At 47.3% G+C, this 16,989-nt stretch overlaps 1 long non-coding RNA gene across 1 annotated transcript; it reads left to right on the plus strand.

Moving 5' to 3' along the window:
• The first annotated feature begins 10,629 nt into the window (after nucleotides 1-10,629).
• On the plus strand, nucleotides 10,630-13,721 carry LOC147980171 (uncharacterized). The gene is made up of 2 exons (XR_015619139.1): nucleotides 10,630-12,207; nucleotides 13,457-13,721. It is a non-coding gene; the product is annotated as an uncharacterized LOC147980171 (long non-coding RNA).
• The last annotated feature ends 3,268 nt before the right edge of the window (nucleotides 13,722-16,989 follow it).

Raw genomic sequence — 16,989 nt, forward strand, 5'->3', positions numbered from 1 at the left:
TTCATACCACAATTAAGAAGAATTACATTAAAATTATGCCAAGGAGCAATCCGCATCAAAAATTCTGTTTTTATCATTTACCTACTTGAGGACGAGCAGGAATTAAGCTTGGCGATGCTTGATACGTCTCCAACGTATCTATAATTTTTGATTGCTCCATGCTATATTATCTACTATTTTGGACATTATTGGGCCTTATTATCCACTTTTATATTATTTTTGGGACTAACCTATTAACCGGAGGCCCAACCCAGAATTGCTATTTTTGCCTATTTTAGGGTTTCGAAGAAAAGGAATATCAAACGGAGTCCAAAAGGAATGAAACCTTCGGAAACGTGATTTTCTCACCGAACCTGATCCAGGAGACTTGGACCCTACGTCAAGAAACAAAGGAGGAGGCCACGAGGTAGGGGGCGCGCCTACCCCCCCCCTCCCCAGGCACGCCCTCCACCCTCGTGGGCCCCCTGTTGCTCAACCGACGTAATCCTTCCTCCAATATATACCTACGTACCCCCAAATGATCAAATACGGAGCCAAAACACTAATTCCACCACCGCAACTTTCTGTATCCATGAGATCCCATCTTGGGGCCTGTTCCGGAGCTCCGCCGGAGGGGGTATCCATCATGGAGGGCTTCTACATCAACACCATAGCCCCTCCAATGAAGTGTGAATAGTTCACCTCAGACCTACGGGTCCATGGTTATTAGCTAGATGGCTTCTTCTCTCTTTTTGGATCTCAATACAATGTTCTCCCCATCTCTTGTGAAGATCTATTCGATGTAATCTTCTTTTTGCAGTGTGTTTGTTGAGACCGATGAATTGTGGGTTTATGGTCAAGTCTATCTATGAACAATATTTTAATCTTCTCTGAATTCTTTTATGTATGATTGGTTATCTTTGCAAGTCTCTTCGAATTATCAGTTTGGTTTGGCCTACTAGATTGATCTTTCTTGCAATGGGAGAAGTGCTTAGCTTTGGGTTCAATCTTGCGGTGTCCTTTCCCAGTGACAGTAGGGGCAGCAAGGCACGTATTGTATTGTTGCCATCGAGGATAACAAGATGGGGTTTTCATCATATTGCATGAGTTTATCCCTCTACATCATGTCATCTTGCTTAAAGCGTTACTTTGTTTTCATGAACTTAATAATCTAGATGCATGCTGGATAGTGGCCAATGAGTGGAGTAATAGTAGTAGATGCAGGCAGGAGTCGGTCTACTTGTCTTGGACGTGATGCCTATATACATGATCATACCTAGATATTCTCATAACTATGCTCAATTCTGTCAATTGCTCAACAGTAATTCGTTCACCCACCGTAAAATACCTATGCTCTTGAGAGAAGCCACTAGTGAAACCTATGGCCCCTGGGTCTATCTTCATCATATTAATCTTCCAATACTTAGATATTTCCTTTGCTTTTATTTTACTTTGCATCTTTATCATAAAATACCAAAAATATTATCTTATCATATCTATCAGATCTCACTCTCGTAAGTGACCGTGAAGGGATTGGCAACCCCTTATCGCATTAGTTGCGAGGAGTTATTTGCTTTGTGCAGGTACGAGGGACTCGCGCGTAGCCTCCTACTGGATTGATACCTTGGTTCTCAAAAACTAAGGGAAATACTTACGCTACTTTGATGCATCATCCTTTCCTCTTCGAGGAAATCCAACGCAGTGCTCAAGAGGTAGCACTAGGGTGGTTACAACCAGCAGAATAATCAGGGGGGGTCAACAGTAGCAGTCTGGTTATCAGAGCAACCCGAAGTAGTTGAATAGTGGACAATATCATGTCTTCACCACTAGCTTATGTAAGCGTGACCAGAAGCTTCGTAAGAGAGCAGTCAATGCCGTTGAGCCGGCGGTTCCCCATTACTTGCGCTGGTCTGAGCAGCCTATCATGTGGAGTCGAGAAGATCACATGCCCCGGGTTGATAATCCAGGTCATTTGGTTTTGGTGGTCACACCTCAGGTGGGAGGGTCTAAGTTTACCAAAGTACTCATGGACGGAGGGAGCAGCATCAATATCCTTTATTATGAAACTTTCCGTCGCATGGGATTGACTGATAAAAATCTTAAGCCGTCAAACACTGTTTTCCATGGCGTGGTGCCTGGTAAGTCGTCATATCTAGTTGGTAAGATAGCTCTAGAAGTTATTTTAGGAGATGATCATGACTCTAGGTTAGAGACGTTGACCTTTGAAGTGTTCAAGATCCACAGCCCATATCATGCTCTGTTTGGACCGCCGGCTTATGCCAAGTTCATGGCGCAGCCGTGTTACGTGTATCTGCAGCTCAAGATGCCGGGTCACAAAGGAACCATTGCAGTGCTTGGGAGCCGTAAGGTAGCTCTGGAATGTGAAGAAGGGGATGCGGCTTATGCTGAGTCGGTTTGTGCAATGGTGGAGTTAAAAATTTACAAGGACAATGTTGACCCGGCAGATATGACATATTTGAAAAAGCCAACCACAGAGCATGGTCCGACTTTAAAGTTCAAATCAGCAGATGATAGCAAGGTGGTTGATTTTGTTCCTGATGACTCATCCAAGCAGTTCAGCATCAGTGCTAATCTGGATCCGAAATAGGAAAGCGCGCACATCGAGTTCATCTGTGAGAACCAGGACATCTTTGCATGGAAGCCTTCAGACATGCCGGGTGTACCAAGAGAACTCGCTGAGCACACTTTTAATATTGATCCAAAGTTTAAGCCGGCCAAACAGTTTATTGTCGTTTTAATGAGGAGAGACAGAAGGCCATCGGAGAGGAAGTAGCCCGGCTCTTGGCAGCTGGGTTTATCATCGAAGTTTTCCATCCTAAGTGGTTGGCTAACCCGGTGCTGGTATGTAATGCCCCGAGACCGATGTGCCAGGTGTCGTTCAGTTATTCACTGTTGTTGCCTTGTCATTGCTTGCGTGTCATGCATTACATATCATGTCATCATGCGCATTTCATTTGCATACGTGTTCGTCTCATGCATCCGAGCATTTTCCCCGTTGTCCGTTTTGCATTCTGGCGCTTCGTTCTCCTCCGGTGGTCATTCCGAGCTTTCTTTTGTGTGTGGGGATTAAACATTTCCGGATTGGACCGAGACTTGCCAAGCGGCCTTGGTTTACTACCGGTAGACCGCCTGTCAAGTTTCGTACCACTTGGACTTCGTTTGATACTCCAACGGTTAACCGAGGGACCGAGAAGGCCTCGTGTGTGTTGCAGTCCAACACCCTTCCATTTTGGCCCAAAACCCACCTAACTCTGCTCATCATCTCGGTCGTTCGATCACGATCGCGTGGCCGAAAACCGCACCTCATTTGGACTCTCCTAGCTCCCTCTACCTATAAATATGTGTCTCCCTCCGAAATTTCCGCGCAGATCAAACCCTAGATCCAACTCCCTCCGCGCCGCCGGACGTTTCTTCCCGCGCCGGACATGTCCGCTGCCCCGCCACCTCACTTTGTCCAATCAGGAGAGGCCATGTGATCGCGCCGCTGCCCTCATCCACTCCCCTCGCGCCATCTGTCCGCCGTCGTCGTCCCCGCGGCCGCGGCCCGCCGAGCCCATCACGGGTCCGCGCAGGCCCGATCGCGCCGCCGCTCGCCGCGAGCTCCCCGAGCCTCGCGCGCGTCCACGTCCGGCCGCCTCCTTCGCCGGCACCGCCCCCGCCATCGCCGGCAGCCGCCTTCGCTCGCCGGACTTCTCCGCCGCCTCGCCGGAGTGCCCTTCCTCCACCTCGCTGCGTCGGCGCCACCCCGTGGCCGCCCGGCCCCGGATCTGGCCGGAATAGGTCCAGAGCGACCGGATCCGGCCGTCCCCATGTCTCCCCGCCTTGCCCGCCTGCCGGAGTCGCCGCTACGCCGCTGTTGACCTAGGGCGTTGCCGCCCCTGTTCCTGTTCGTGCGCCAGGCGCGAGGAGGACGACGCCCTCGCTCGCCTGGGCTGCCTCCCTCGCTTGCGTGGGCCGCCTTGGCCTCCCAGGCCCAGCGCCCAAGTCTGGCCCAGCGCGCCGCCCCCGCCTCGGCCTGCCCTCTCTCCGCGCCGGCCTGCTTCTCCTCCAGCTGGGCCGAAGCCCATGGGTGAGCCGCACCCAGCGCCCCACCTCTGTTTTTTTCCTCCTGTTGGGCCAGCTTGTTTCGGCCCATGCCATGTTTTTTTCAGCGCCTGGCATTTTCCTATTTTTCCAGGAGATTGTCAGTTTTGCAGAACAGTCCCCCTAGTTCATGCATTTAATAACTAACTAACCGTGCATCGGATTAAAATGTTTTATATATGAAACTTGCTCAGAATTTTGTGTAGATTAATAATATCCAACTTTCACCCATGTTTAAAATGTTAAAAATGCTGTTTGATTAAATTTGCTCCTATGCCATGTTAAAATGATTTAATTCATAACTAATTCACCGTAACTCCGAATTTAATAAATTATACATGTAAATGGGGTAGAAAAATGTCTAGTTTAACATGTTGCACTCATCTTGCATGTTTAACAACTCTAAAATAATGTTTAGGGCAGAACAGTACCAAACCTAATTTATGCTCATGAGGAGTTTCCGGAATTGTTGTTCGTTGTTTCCGGCCTCATTTAACGTTGACTAGATAGGTAGTTTTCATTTGCTTCACCCTCTTGCCATGTTTAACAACATTTAATATTGTTGGGTACATAAACAGGATCAAACTAAATAACTTATCGTGGTGTTCCGTCAATATGCAACTCGTTGCATATTTGAGCTCCACTTAATTTGTAGGATTGTTTGTGCACTTTGCCATGCCATGCTTAATTAAACCGGACATGCATCATACTTGTTCGCACATCCTGCCATGTCTATGTGGTGGTTGTTTACTATGTTGTGTGCTTATTTTCCGGTGATTGCTTCTTCGGGTTGGTTCTGGTAACGTCGAGTTTGTGAGGAACCGTTCGACTACGTCCGTTTGTCTTCTTCATGGACTCGTTCTTCTTCCTTGCGGGATTTCAGGCAAGATGATCATACCCTCGAAATCACTACTATCTTTGCTATGCTAGTTTGCTCGCTCTTTTGCTATGCCAGTGCTACGATGCCTACCATTTGCTTGTCAGCCTCCCAATTGCCATGTCAAACCTCTAACCCACCTTGTCCTAGCAAACCATTGATTGGCTATGTTACCGCTTTGACCAGCCCCTCTTATAGCGTTGCTAGTTGTAGGTGAAGATCGGAGGCCGTTCCTTGTTGGAACATCTTTTATTTACTTTTTGGGATATCATTATATTGCTATGTTATCTTAATGCATCTATATACTTGGTAAAGGGTGGAAGGCTCGGCCTTATGCCTGGTGTTTTGTTCCACTCTTGTCGCCCTAGTTTCCGTCATATCGGTGTTATGTTCCCGGATTTTGCGTTCCTTACGCGGTTGGGCTATAATGGGAACCCCTTGACAGTTCGCCTTAAGTAAAGCTCTTCCAGCAATGCCCAGCATTGGTTTTACCATTTTCCACCTAGCCTTTTCTTTCCCTTGGGTCGGCCAGCCCAAGGGTCATATTTATTTACCCCCCCCCCCCCCCGGGCCAGTGCTCCTCTGAGTGTTGGTCCAAAATGTCAGCCGCCGGTGGCCACCAGGGGCAACTCTGGGATGGCCTACCGGAAGTTTAGACAATCCGGTGTGCCCTGAGAAAGAGATATGTGCAGCTCCTATCGGGATTTGTCGGCACATTCGGGCGGTGTTGCTGGTTTAGTTTTACCCTGTCGAAATGTCTTGTCGTACCAGGATACCGAGTCTGATCGAAATGTCTCGGGAGGAGGTCTATTCCTTCGTTGACCGTGAGAGCTTGTGATGGGCTAAGTTTGGACACCCCGGCAGGGATTTGAACTTTCGAAAGCCATGCCCGCGGTTATGGGAATATGGGAATTTGTTAACGTCCGGTTGTAGAAAACCTGAAGTTGACCTTAATTAAAATGAATCAACTGCGTGTGTAACCGTGATGGTCTCTTTCCGGCGGGGTCCGGGAAGTGAACACGGTTGTTGGAGTTATGCTTGACGTAGGTAGTCCAGGATCACTTCTTGATCATACTTTTATCGACCGTGCATTGCCTTCTCTTCTCGCTCTCTTTTGCGAATAGGTTAGCCACCATATATGCTAGTTGCTTGCTGCAGCTCCACCCCATACCTTACCTTACCCATAAGCTTAAATAGTCTTGATCGCGAGGGTGCGAGATTGCTGAGTCCCCGTGGCTCACAAATACTTCCAAAACCAGTTTGCAGGTGCCGATGAGTCCGTGCAGATGACGCAACCAAGCTCAGGAGGAGCTCGATGAAGATCTTGCTCTTTGTGTTGTTTCGTTCTAGTTGATCAGTAGTGGAGCCCAGTTGGGGTCGATCGGGGACCTTTGTCGCATTTGGGTTCTTCTTTTATTTTGGCTCCGTAGTCGGGCCATGATTGTATTTGGTTGATGTAATGCTTTATTCATGTAATTGTGTGAAGTGGCGATTGTAAGCCAACTATGTTTTTCTTTCCCTTATGTATTACATGGGTTGTGTGAAGATTACCTCACTTGCGACATTGCTTTCAATGCGGTTATGCCTCTAAGTCGTGCTTCGACACGTAGGAGATATAGCCGCATCGAGGGCGTTATAAGTTGGTATCAGAGCCTTCCCCGACCTTAGGAGCCCCATTGCTTGATCGTTTTTAGTGGCCGAGTTGTGTCTAGAAAAAAAATGTTTTGAGTCATTTAGGATTATATATATCGGAGAGTTAGGAATTCTTTTTACTTCCCAGTCTCCTCATCGCTCTGGTAAGGCATCCTGACGTAGAGTTTTGACTCTTCTCTTCTCAAATTTCACTTAAAAAATTTTTAGGATCACGCAGGTATCTTGGAATCGTTCCGATGGTTTTATGATGAGAACATTGTCTTGGTGCCTCCTGTCAGGGGTTTAGTGGAAGTGTCCCGGGGAGTTGAGCTCTGAGGTGTTGTCATCATAATTTTATCGTTGCCGTTCTAGAATACCTGAGTTTAGTACGCCGACATCGAAAATCTCTTTTATGCAGTTCGTTGGTGAGATAACCTCGACGCCACCCAGTACTGGGGCGGGAGTTCGGGAGTATCGCCATAACTTGTATAACGGATGCTTTTCGAAGGTTGAGGTAGATGGTTTCCGAAGGTTTCTTGGTTATGTGTTGAAGGATGGATACAGCTGGATGTAGGATTTGCTAGTTTTGGGTGAGATATTATGCTTCCCCTGTATCCCCAACACCTGATTGGATAACCGGAAAGGTTCGGGAGTTTCATAGGTGGGAATTCAAGTAGCTCTTAGGATATCTTTCCGACAAATGTATGATATGAAATTGGGGTTCGACGTCTAGTGGTCCGCCTATTCACGGTCGGTTTTACAGTGGTCTCGTTGTGTCTTAAAGAGTCCTTTGCTATGCCGACTCGGGGACGCTTCATATGTCATGTGCACTGCCTTGTACATGATGGTGCTGTACGATCGAGCCCGTGTAGGCCCCACCACGAAAACTTCGGACGAAATTTCTATCATATGTTTGTTCCGGCTTATTCTGCGAGCCAATCCTTTGTTTTTGTTTTGAGTTATGGTATTTGAGTTGCTTCGATGTCAAAGTGTTGATTCCATACCTTTTTCTTAAGCGGTGTTCTCATACTTCGATGTGAATACCAATCCTTCTTGATCATCGAGATTGTGCTGTCAATCCTTTTCACCGGTGTGCTTCTCTTCAAGTGGATCCGATCATTTCAACATCCGCAAGATTCAATCCCAGTTCTTCTCAACGGTGTCTGTTTCATCCGTATCCAAGTTGCCTTTGTTTTTTCCCATCCTCCCTCCCTTGTTTCTTCGAGGACCCAGATTTCTTATTCAAGTATCCATTTTATTGATGGAAAGCCTCTCCATTTCTTTTCTTTCAATATTCTTATCCGGTGATTCTCATAAAGATTCTAATGGAGCTTCTAGTTCATCATTCTTCGTTTCTCTTATCTTCTCCGGTGGTTTCAAGTCAAGCTTTGTTGATCATACCCTTTTCCTTATTTAAAGGTTTTCTCATGTCGGTGCAATTCTTAATCATTCCCCACTTGCTATTCTATTGTTCCGGGGTGCTCAAGATATCTCAATGGGCTCGTCTTGTCATTCAAGATCCGTTCAACCTATTTCGAGAAATATTATATCATTCAAGCCTTTTAAATTCAACCGGTGCATTCTCCTTTTCAAGTAATCATTCAACGGTGTTTCTTTTGAGTGGGCCCTAACCCACAGGTCTTTTCCCAGGATCTTACCTGACTCTTCTTCTCTTTTTCCGGAGTTATTTTCAATTCTTTTCCAAGTTTGACGTAAGAATGATTTGTCATCAGTCAAATGTTTTCTCCTAGATCTTTCAAATTCTTTTCATCGTTGGCTCAACCTTTCCATTCTTCATTCCGGAGTGCCTCAATAATTATTGGTGGTGTTTCTCGTCGTCATTCTTAGATTTTGAAGACCGAAGAAGAGTTTCTCTTAAATCTTGCTCCATTCTCTTCAAGATTCGTGATTCTAGCTTGTTGCCATCCTCTCATAACTGTGATCGATTGTGAGATATTCTTTTCACCCATCCGAAGTAATTCAAGAGTCCTCCCAGTTTGTTATCTGGAGTCCATCAATTCAGGTTTATTCATTCTCAGCTGTCAGTTATCATTCTCCTATCTTGCCGGTGCGTCAATCAAATATTCTCTTATCAGCTCGTGATCTCTTTGTTCTCTTGTATCTAAACTCTCTCATGTATTTTCGTTCATTTTAATCCTTAAGGTGGTTTGTTCAAGAATTCCCTTGCTTGGTTATCATATCAACTCATTCGTTGTTTTCCAAAACCCACCGGTGGTTCATGGAAGACCTTTCCAAGTTGACACTATATTTATCTTAATCCTTTCTACGAGAATAAGTAGTGTGCCAAATTCGTTGATTGTCATCAATTTAATTGGTGAAGGATACGTATAATGTAATTCTTATTCTTGTTTCATCCGAATGAGTATTTTTTTTCCGGAGTGGTTCATCATATCATATTCGCAGTTTGAGATGCCTTATCTTTTCTTTCCTTGAGTTCCAAGCTCTAATTATCATGACAAAGATCTATCTAATCATTGCAAGGGCTCAACTTGTGTTTTGAACTTCTCCTTCATTCCGTTTTGATCATCTTTTCGTTACCGGAGTTCTTCATGGAAGTTCTACATGATGGTTCATCAAGGATTTATGTTTCTTCTCGAATTGTTCATCGAGATTCTTTTCTAAGAAACTCAAGCATTCTTCATCTTGCTATCCGGAGTGCAATTTATTTCTACCGTATCTTTGGAGGCGGTATTATGTCCTTCTTGATAATTCCCCTTCGTGCTTCGTGAGTCACAAGCTATCAAGAATGAGATATTTTAAATCCATCAATCTCTTCTTTGGAGTTATCTTGGGTTATATTTCACCTATAGCCTTCCCTAAGGATTGTTGCTAATTTTGGTGCTTATAAATGATCGAAGTTCTACATTTGTCCTTCCGGTGAATAGTTCTCGTCTCCTTGTCATACAAACCCAATCAAATCTATTCCGTGAGTGGCAAGTTGTCACCTCATAATGTTGGGGGTATCTTCTATAATTCCATATCAAGATTATCTTTTCGTTGTTGGGTTTTTTCCAACAACTCCATTCGACCCTTCTTCTAAAGATGCTTTGTCAAGCTCTTTTGTGGCAGATGTTGGCTTTTCTTCTCCATTCTCCTATTGTAATGATCTGACTTCTATTCTTCTCTTCCGGAGGCATTGTGATGTTGCTCTCTTCCATCCTTCTTCTTGTGCTTGTCAGAACCTTGTTCTTTTCATGATTGCCCACTTAACCGGAGTGTTTTTCTATATATATCTTGCCCTTCAACCTCAAGGGTTTCGCAATGTTCTTTGTTCCTCTCTTCTAACGGAGTGCTTTCAACTTCGCTCTTTCTCGTTGCATTCTTTCTTTCAATTTGTTCAACCTCTCAAGGTTCTTTGGTTTCACTCGTTTGTCATAGGAGCAACTTAGTTTTACCTCTTCTCTTTTCCTTCCGTTTTCCCTCCGGTGCCATTCTAGATCTCGGGACGAGATCCTCTCGTAGTGGTGGAGTGTTGTAACGCCCCGAGACCGATGTGCCAGGTGTCGTTCAGTTATTCGCTGTTGTTGCCTTGTCATTGCTTGCGTGTCATGCATTACATATCATGTCATCATGCGCATTTCATTTGCATACGTGTTAGTCTCAAGCATCCGAGCATTTTCCCCGTTGTCCGTTTTGCATTTCGGCGCTTTGTTCTCCTCCGGTGGTCATTTCGAGCTTTCTTTTGTGTGTGGGGATTAAACATTTACGGATTGGACCGAGACTTGCCAAGCGGCCTTGGTTTACTACCGGTAGACCGCCTGTCAAGTTTCATACCACTTGGACTTCGTTTGATACTCCAACGGTTAACCGAGGGACCGAGAAGGCCTCGTGTGTGTTGCAGCCCAAAACCCTTCCATTTTGGCCCAAAACCCACGTAACTCTGCTCCATCATCTCGGTCGTTCGATCACGATCGCGTGGCCGAAAACCGCAACTCATTTGGACTCTCCTAGCTCCCTCTACCTATAAATATGTGTCTCCCTCTGAAATTTCCGCGCAGATCAAACCCTAGATCCAACTCCCTCCGCGCCGCCGGACGTTTCTTCCCGCGCCGGACATGTCCGCTGCCCCGCCACCTCACTTTGTCCAATCAGGAGAGGCCACGTCATCGCGCCGCCGCCCTCGTCCACTCCCCTCGCGCCATCTGTCCGCCGTCCTCGTCCCCGTGGTCGCGGCCCGCCGAGCCCATCACGGGTCCGCGCAGGCCCGACCGCGCCGCCGCTCGCTGCGAGCTCCCCGAGCCTCGCGCGCGTCCACGTCCGGCCGCCTCCTTCGCCGGCACCGCCACCGCCATCGCCGGCAGCCGCCTTTGCTCGCCGGACTTCTCCGCCGCCTCGCCGGAGTGCCCCTCCTCCACCTCGCTGCGCCGGCGCCACCCCGTGGCCGCCCGGCCCCGGATCTGGCCAGAATAGGTCCGGAGCGACCGGATCCGGCCGTCCCCACGTCTCCCCGCCGTGCCCGCCTGCCGGACTCGCCGCTACGCCGTCGTTGACCTAGGGCGCCGCCGCCCCTGTTCCTGTTCGTGCGCCAGGCGCGAGGAGGACGACGCCCTCGCTCGCGTGGGCTGCCTCCCTCGCTCGCGTGGGCTGCCTTGGCCTCCCAGGCCCAGCGCCCGAGTCCGGCCCAGCGCGCCCCCGCCTCGGCCTGCCCTCTCTCCGCGCCGGCCTGCTTCTCCTCCAGCTGGGCCGAAGCCCATGGGTGAGCCGCACCCAGCGCCCCACCTCTGTTTTTTTTCCTCCTGTTGGGCCAGCTTGTTTCGGCCCATGCCATGTTTTTTTCAGCGCCTGGCATTTTCCTATTTTTCCAGGAGATTGTCAGTTTTGCAGAACAGTCCCCCTAGTTCATGCATTTAATAACTCACTAACCGTGCATCGGATTAAAATGTTTTATATATGAAACTTGCTCAGAATTTTGTGAAGATTAATAATATCCAACTTTCACCCATGTTTAAAATGTTAAAAATGCTTTTTGATTAAATTTGCTCCTATGCCATGTTAAAATGATTTAATTCATAACTAATTCACCGTAACTCCGAATTTAATAAATTATATATGTAAATGGGGTAGAAAAATGTCTAGTTTAACATGTTGCACTCATCTTGCATGTTTAACAACTCTAAAATAATGTTTAGGGCAGAACAGTACCAAACCTAATTTATGCTCATGAGGAGTTTCCGGAATTGTTGTTCGTTGTTTCCGGCCTCATTTAACCTTGACTAGATAGGTAGTTTTCATTTGCTTCACCCTCTTGCCATGTTTAACAACATTTAATATTGTTGGGTACATAAACGGGATCAAACTAAATAACTTATCGTGGTGTTTCGTCAATATGCAACTCGTTACATATTTGAGCTCCACTTAATTTGTAGGATTGTTTGTGCACTTTGCCATGCCATGCTTCATTAAACCGGACATGCATCATACTTGTTTGCACATCCTGCCATGTCTATGTGGTGGTTGTTTACTATGTTGTGTGCTTCTTTTCCGGTGATTGCTTCTTCGGGTTGGTTCTGGTAACGTCGAGTTTGTGAGGAACCATTCGACTACGTCTGTTTGTCTTCTTCATGGACTCGTTCTTCTTCCTTGCGGGATTTCAGGCAAGATGATCATACCCTCGAAATCACTACTATCTTTGCTATGCTAGTTTGCTCGCTCTTTTGCTATGCCAGTGCTACGATGCCTACCATTTGCTTGTCAGCCTCCCAATTGCCATGTCAAACCTCTAACCCACCTTGTCCTAGCAAACCGTTGATTGGCTATGTTACCGCTTTGCTCAGCCCCTCTTATAGCATTGCTAGTTGCAGGTGAAGATCGGAGGCCGTTCCTTGTTGGAACATCTTTTATTTACTTGTTGGGATATCATTATATTGCTATGTTATCTTAATGCATCTATATACTTGGTAAAGGGTGGAAGGCTCGGCCTTATGCCTGGTGTTTTGTTCCACTCTTGCCGCCCTAGTTTCCGTCATATCGGTGTTATGTTCCCGGATTTTGCGTTCCTTACGCGGTTGGGCTATAATGGGAACCCCTTGACAGTTCGCCTTAAGTAAAGCTCTTCCAGCAATGCCCAGCATTGGTTTTACCATTTGCCACCTAGCCTTTTCTTTCCCTTGGGTCGGCCAGCCCAAGGGTCATCTTTATTTACCCCCCCCCCCGGGCCAGTGCTCCTCTGAGTGTTGGTCCAAAATGTCAGCCGCCGGTGGCCACCAGGGGCAACTCTGGGATGGCCTACCGGAAGTTTAGACAATCCGGTGTGCCCTGAGAAAGAGATATGTGCAGCTCCTATCGGGATTTGTCGACACATTCGGGCGGTGTTGCTGGTTTAGTTTTACCCTGTCGAAATGTCTTGTCGTACCAGGATACCGAGTCTGATCGGAATGTCTCGGTAGGAGGTCTATTCCTTCGTTGACCGTGAGAGCTTGTGATGGGCTAAGTTGGGACACCCCTACAGGGATTTGAACTTTCGAAAGCCGTGCCCGCGGTTATGGGAAGATGGGAATTTGTTAACGTCCGGTTGTAGAAAACCTGAAGTTGACCTTAATTAAAATGAATCAACTGCGTGTGTAACCGTGATGGTCTCTTTCCGGCGGGGTCCGGGAAGTGAACACGGTTGTTGGAGTTATGCTTGACGTAGGTAGTCCAGGATCACTTCTTGATCATACTTTTATCGACCGTGCTTTGCCTTCTCTTCTCGCTCTCTTTTGCGAATAGGTTAGCCACCATATATGCTAGTCGCTTGCTGCAGCTCCACCCCATACCTTACCTTACCCATAAGCTTAAATAGTCTTGATCGCGAGGGTGCGAGATTGCTGAGTCCCCGTGGCTCACAAATACTTCCAAAACCAGTTTGCAGGTGCCGATGAGTCCGTGCAGATGACGCAACCAAGCTCAGGAGGAGCTCGATGAAGATCTTGCTCTTTGTGTTGTTTCGTTCTAGTTGATCAGTAGTGGAGCCCAGTTGGGGTCGATCGGGGACCTTTGTCGCATTTGGGGTTCTTCTTTTATTTTGGCTCCGTAGTCGGGCCATGATTGTATTTGGTTGATGTAATGCTTTATTCATGTAATTGTGTGAAGTGGCGATTGTAAGCCAACTATGTTTTTCTTTCCCTTATGTATTACATGGGTTGTGTGAAGATTACCTCACTTGCGACATTGCTTTCAATGCGGTTATGCCTCTAAGTCGTGCTTCGACACGTAGGAGATATAGCCGCATCGAGGGCGTTATATGGTACTTAAGAAGAATGGCACTTGGCGTATGTGCGTGGACTACACGGATTTGAACAGGCTTGTCCGGATGATCCTTTTGCTGTCCCTCGTATTGATCGGATTATTGATGCTACAACGGGTTGTGAGCGTTTGAGTTTTTTGGATGCTTATTCTGGTTATCATCAGATCAAGATGGCAGTTAAGGACCAAGAGAAGACAGCTTTCATAACTCCCTTTGGAGCCTTCTACTATGTGTCTATGCCTTTCGAGCTCAAGAGTGCCCAGGCGACTTATCATAGATGTGTGCAAAATTGCCTTCATAATCAAATTGGGCGTAATGTTCATGCTTATGTGGATGATATTGTGGTGAAGTCCAGAGAGAAAGAGACATTGACAGATGATTTGAAGGAAACCTTTGATAATCTCCGGGTTTATAAGATGATGCTTAACCCGTCCAAGTGTGTTTTTGGTGTGCCGGCAGGCAAGCTCTTGGGTTTTTTGGTGTCTAACAGGGGCATTGAAGCTAATCCGGAGAAAATCAAGGCCATTACTTCTCTGGCTAAACCGGCGTGTGTCAATGATGTGCAACGTCTGGCGGGTCGTATTGCGACGTTAAGTTAGTTCATAAGCTGGTTGGGAGAGAAAGCTATCCCTCTGTATCATATGATGAAAAAGACAAATAATTTTGTCTGGAGTGATGCTGCTAATAAAGTGTTTGAGGATTTGAAGAAACAGCTGACTGAGCCGCCCGTGCTTGTTGCCCCTGTTGATAAAGAGCCTTTGTTGTTATATGTGGCTGCTAATAGCCGTGCTGTCAGTGTAGCCATTGTGGTGGAAAGGAAGGAAGCAAGCAAGGAATATCCGGTTCAAAGGCCGGTTTACTATATCAGTGAGGTACTTATTGAGTCCAAGCAGAGATATCCGCATTGGCAGAAGCTTGTATATGGGGTGTTCTTGGCTAGCCGAAAGCTTAAACATTATTTTCTAGGTCATCCCATCATTGTGGTTAGCTCTGCTCCTTTGGGAGATATCATCCAAAACAGGGAAGCGACTGGCCGGGTTGCTAAGTGGGCTATTGAACTTGGACCTCACGGGTTAAAATATGTGCCTCGCACGGCTATCAAGTCTCAGGCGCTGGTGGATTTCATCAATGATTGGATAGAGCTGCAGATGCCTGAGGAAAAGCCAGATAACATGTATTGGACTATTCACTTTGATGGGTCCACGCAATTGCAGGGCTTGGGGGCTGGAGTTGTTCTTGCTTCCCCTCGAGGTGATAAATTCTGTTATGTTCTCCGTTTGATGTTTCCTTGTACTAACAATGCAGTTGAGTATGAGGCCTTGCTCCACGGTCTTCAAATGGCTAAGGAGATGAATTTAAGCCGGGTTAGGTGCTTCGGCGACTCAGACTTGGTGGCTCAGCAAGTCTCTGGTACTTGGGATTCTAAGGATCCACTCATGGCGGCTTATCGGAGAGAGGTGGATGAGGGAGTCCTGGATTAGGGGGTCCTCGGACAGCTCGATTATATACTTTGGCCGGACTATTGCACTATGAAGATACAAGATTGAATACTTCATCCCGTGTCCGGGTAGGACACTCCTTTGCGTGGAAGGCAAGCTTGGCAATTCGGATATGTAGATCTCCTCCCTTGTAACCGACTCTGTGTAACCCTAGCCCCCTCTGGTGTCTATATAAACCGAAGGGTTTAGTCCATAGGACGAGAACAATCAGAATCATAGGCTAGCTTCTAGGGTTTAGCCTCTACGATCTCGTGGTAGATCAACTCTTGTAATACTCATATCATCAAGATCAATCAAGCAGGACGTAGGGTATTACCTCCATCGAGAGGGCCCGAACCTGGGTAAACATTGTGTCCCCTGCCTCATGTTACCATCCACCTTAGACGCACAGTTCAGGACCCCCTACCCGAGATCCGCCAGTTTTGACACCAACATTGGTGCTTTCATTGAGAGTTCCACTGTGTCGTCGCCATAAGGCTTGATGGCTCCTTCGATCATCGGCAACGATGCGATCCAGGGTGAGGTTTTTCTCCCCGGACAGATCTTCGTATTCGGCAGCTTCGTACTGCGGGCCAACTCGCTTGGCCATCTGGAGCAGATCGAGAGTTACACCCCTGGCCATCAGGTCAGGTTTGGAAGGTTAAACTACACTACCGACATCCACGGAGACTTGATCTTTGACGGATTCGAGCCCATGTCAGGTGCACCTCACAGTCTCGACGAGCATGACTTAGCTTTGCCGTCGGACGGCGTCCGGGAGATCACACATGTGGCTACTCCGGTCCTCGATCCAGAGCAGACCGGGCCGTCCGAGGATGGGTGGATAGACCCCGCCACGGAGGCCGCACACTCAATGGTGATAGAGCCGAATACTGACTTCACCCCCTATGAGACCTGTGTTGCCGGACCCTTGGGTTCATCCCCGGCCACAAGCTCTAAACCGCCCGCGCCCGTGCCCATCGAATCTGCTTGGGCACCGATCATGGAGTTCACCTCCATGGATATCTTTCAGCACTCGCCCTTGGGTGACTTGCTAAATTCATTGAAATCTCTCTCCTTGTCAGGAGACCCTCGGCCGAACTATGTCCGGCTCGAGTGCAAAGTGGACGAAGAAGAAATCCATTGCCCACCCACAACCCACTTAATAGTCATTGTCGATGACTTAACCGACATGCTTAATTTTGGCTCCGAAGACATCGACGGTATGGACGACGATGCAGGACAGGAATGATACGTCTCCGTCGTATATACTTTTCCAAAGACTTTTGCCCTTGTTTTGGACTAACTTGCATGATTTGAATGGAACTAACCCAGACTGACGTTGTTTTCAGCAGAATTGCTATGGTGTTATTTATGTGCAGAAACAAAAGTTCTTGGAATGACCTGAAACTTCCTGGAACATCTATTCAGAAATAATAAAAAATCCTTGCAAAAGATGAAGACCAGGGGTCCCACCACATGTCCACGAGGGTGGGGGCACGCCTGCCCCACTAGGGCGCACCCCCCTACCTCATGGGCCCCCTGGAGCTCCTCCGACCTCGACTCCAACTCTATATATTTGGTTTCGGAGAGAAAAAAATCAGAGAGAAGGATTCATCGCGTTTTATGATACGAAGCCACCGCCAAGCCCTAAAACCTCTCGGGAGGGCTGA

Source organism: Triticum urartu, chromosome 3A, assembly GCF_056163025.1.
Source record: "Triticum urartu cultivar PI428250 chromosome 3A, HENAU_Tu73, whole genome shotgun sequence".
In the NCBI taxonomy this organism is placed as follows: Eukaryota; Viridiplantae; Streptophyta; class Magnoliopsida; order Poales; family Poaceae; genus Triticum; species Triticum urartu.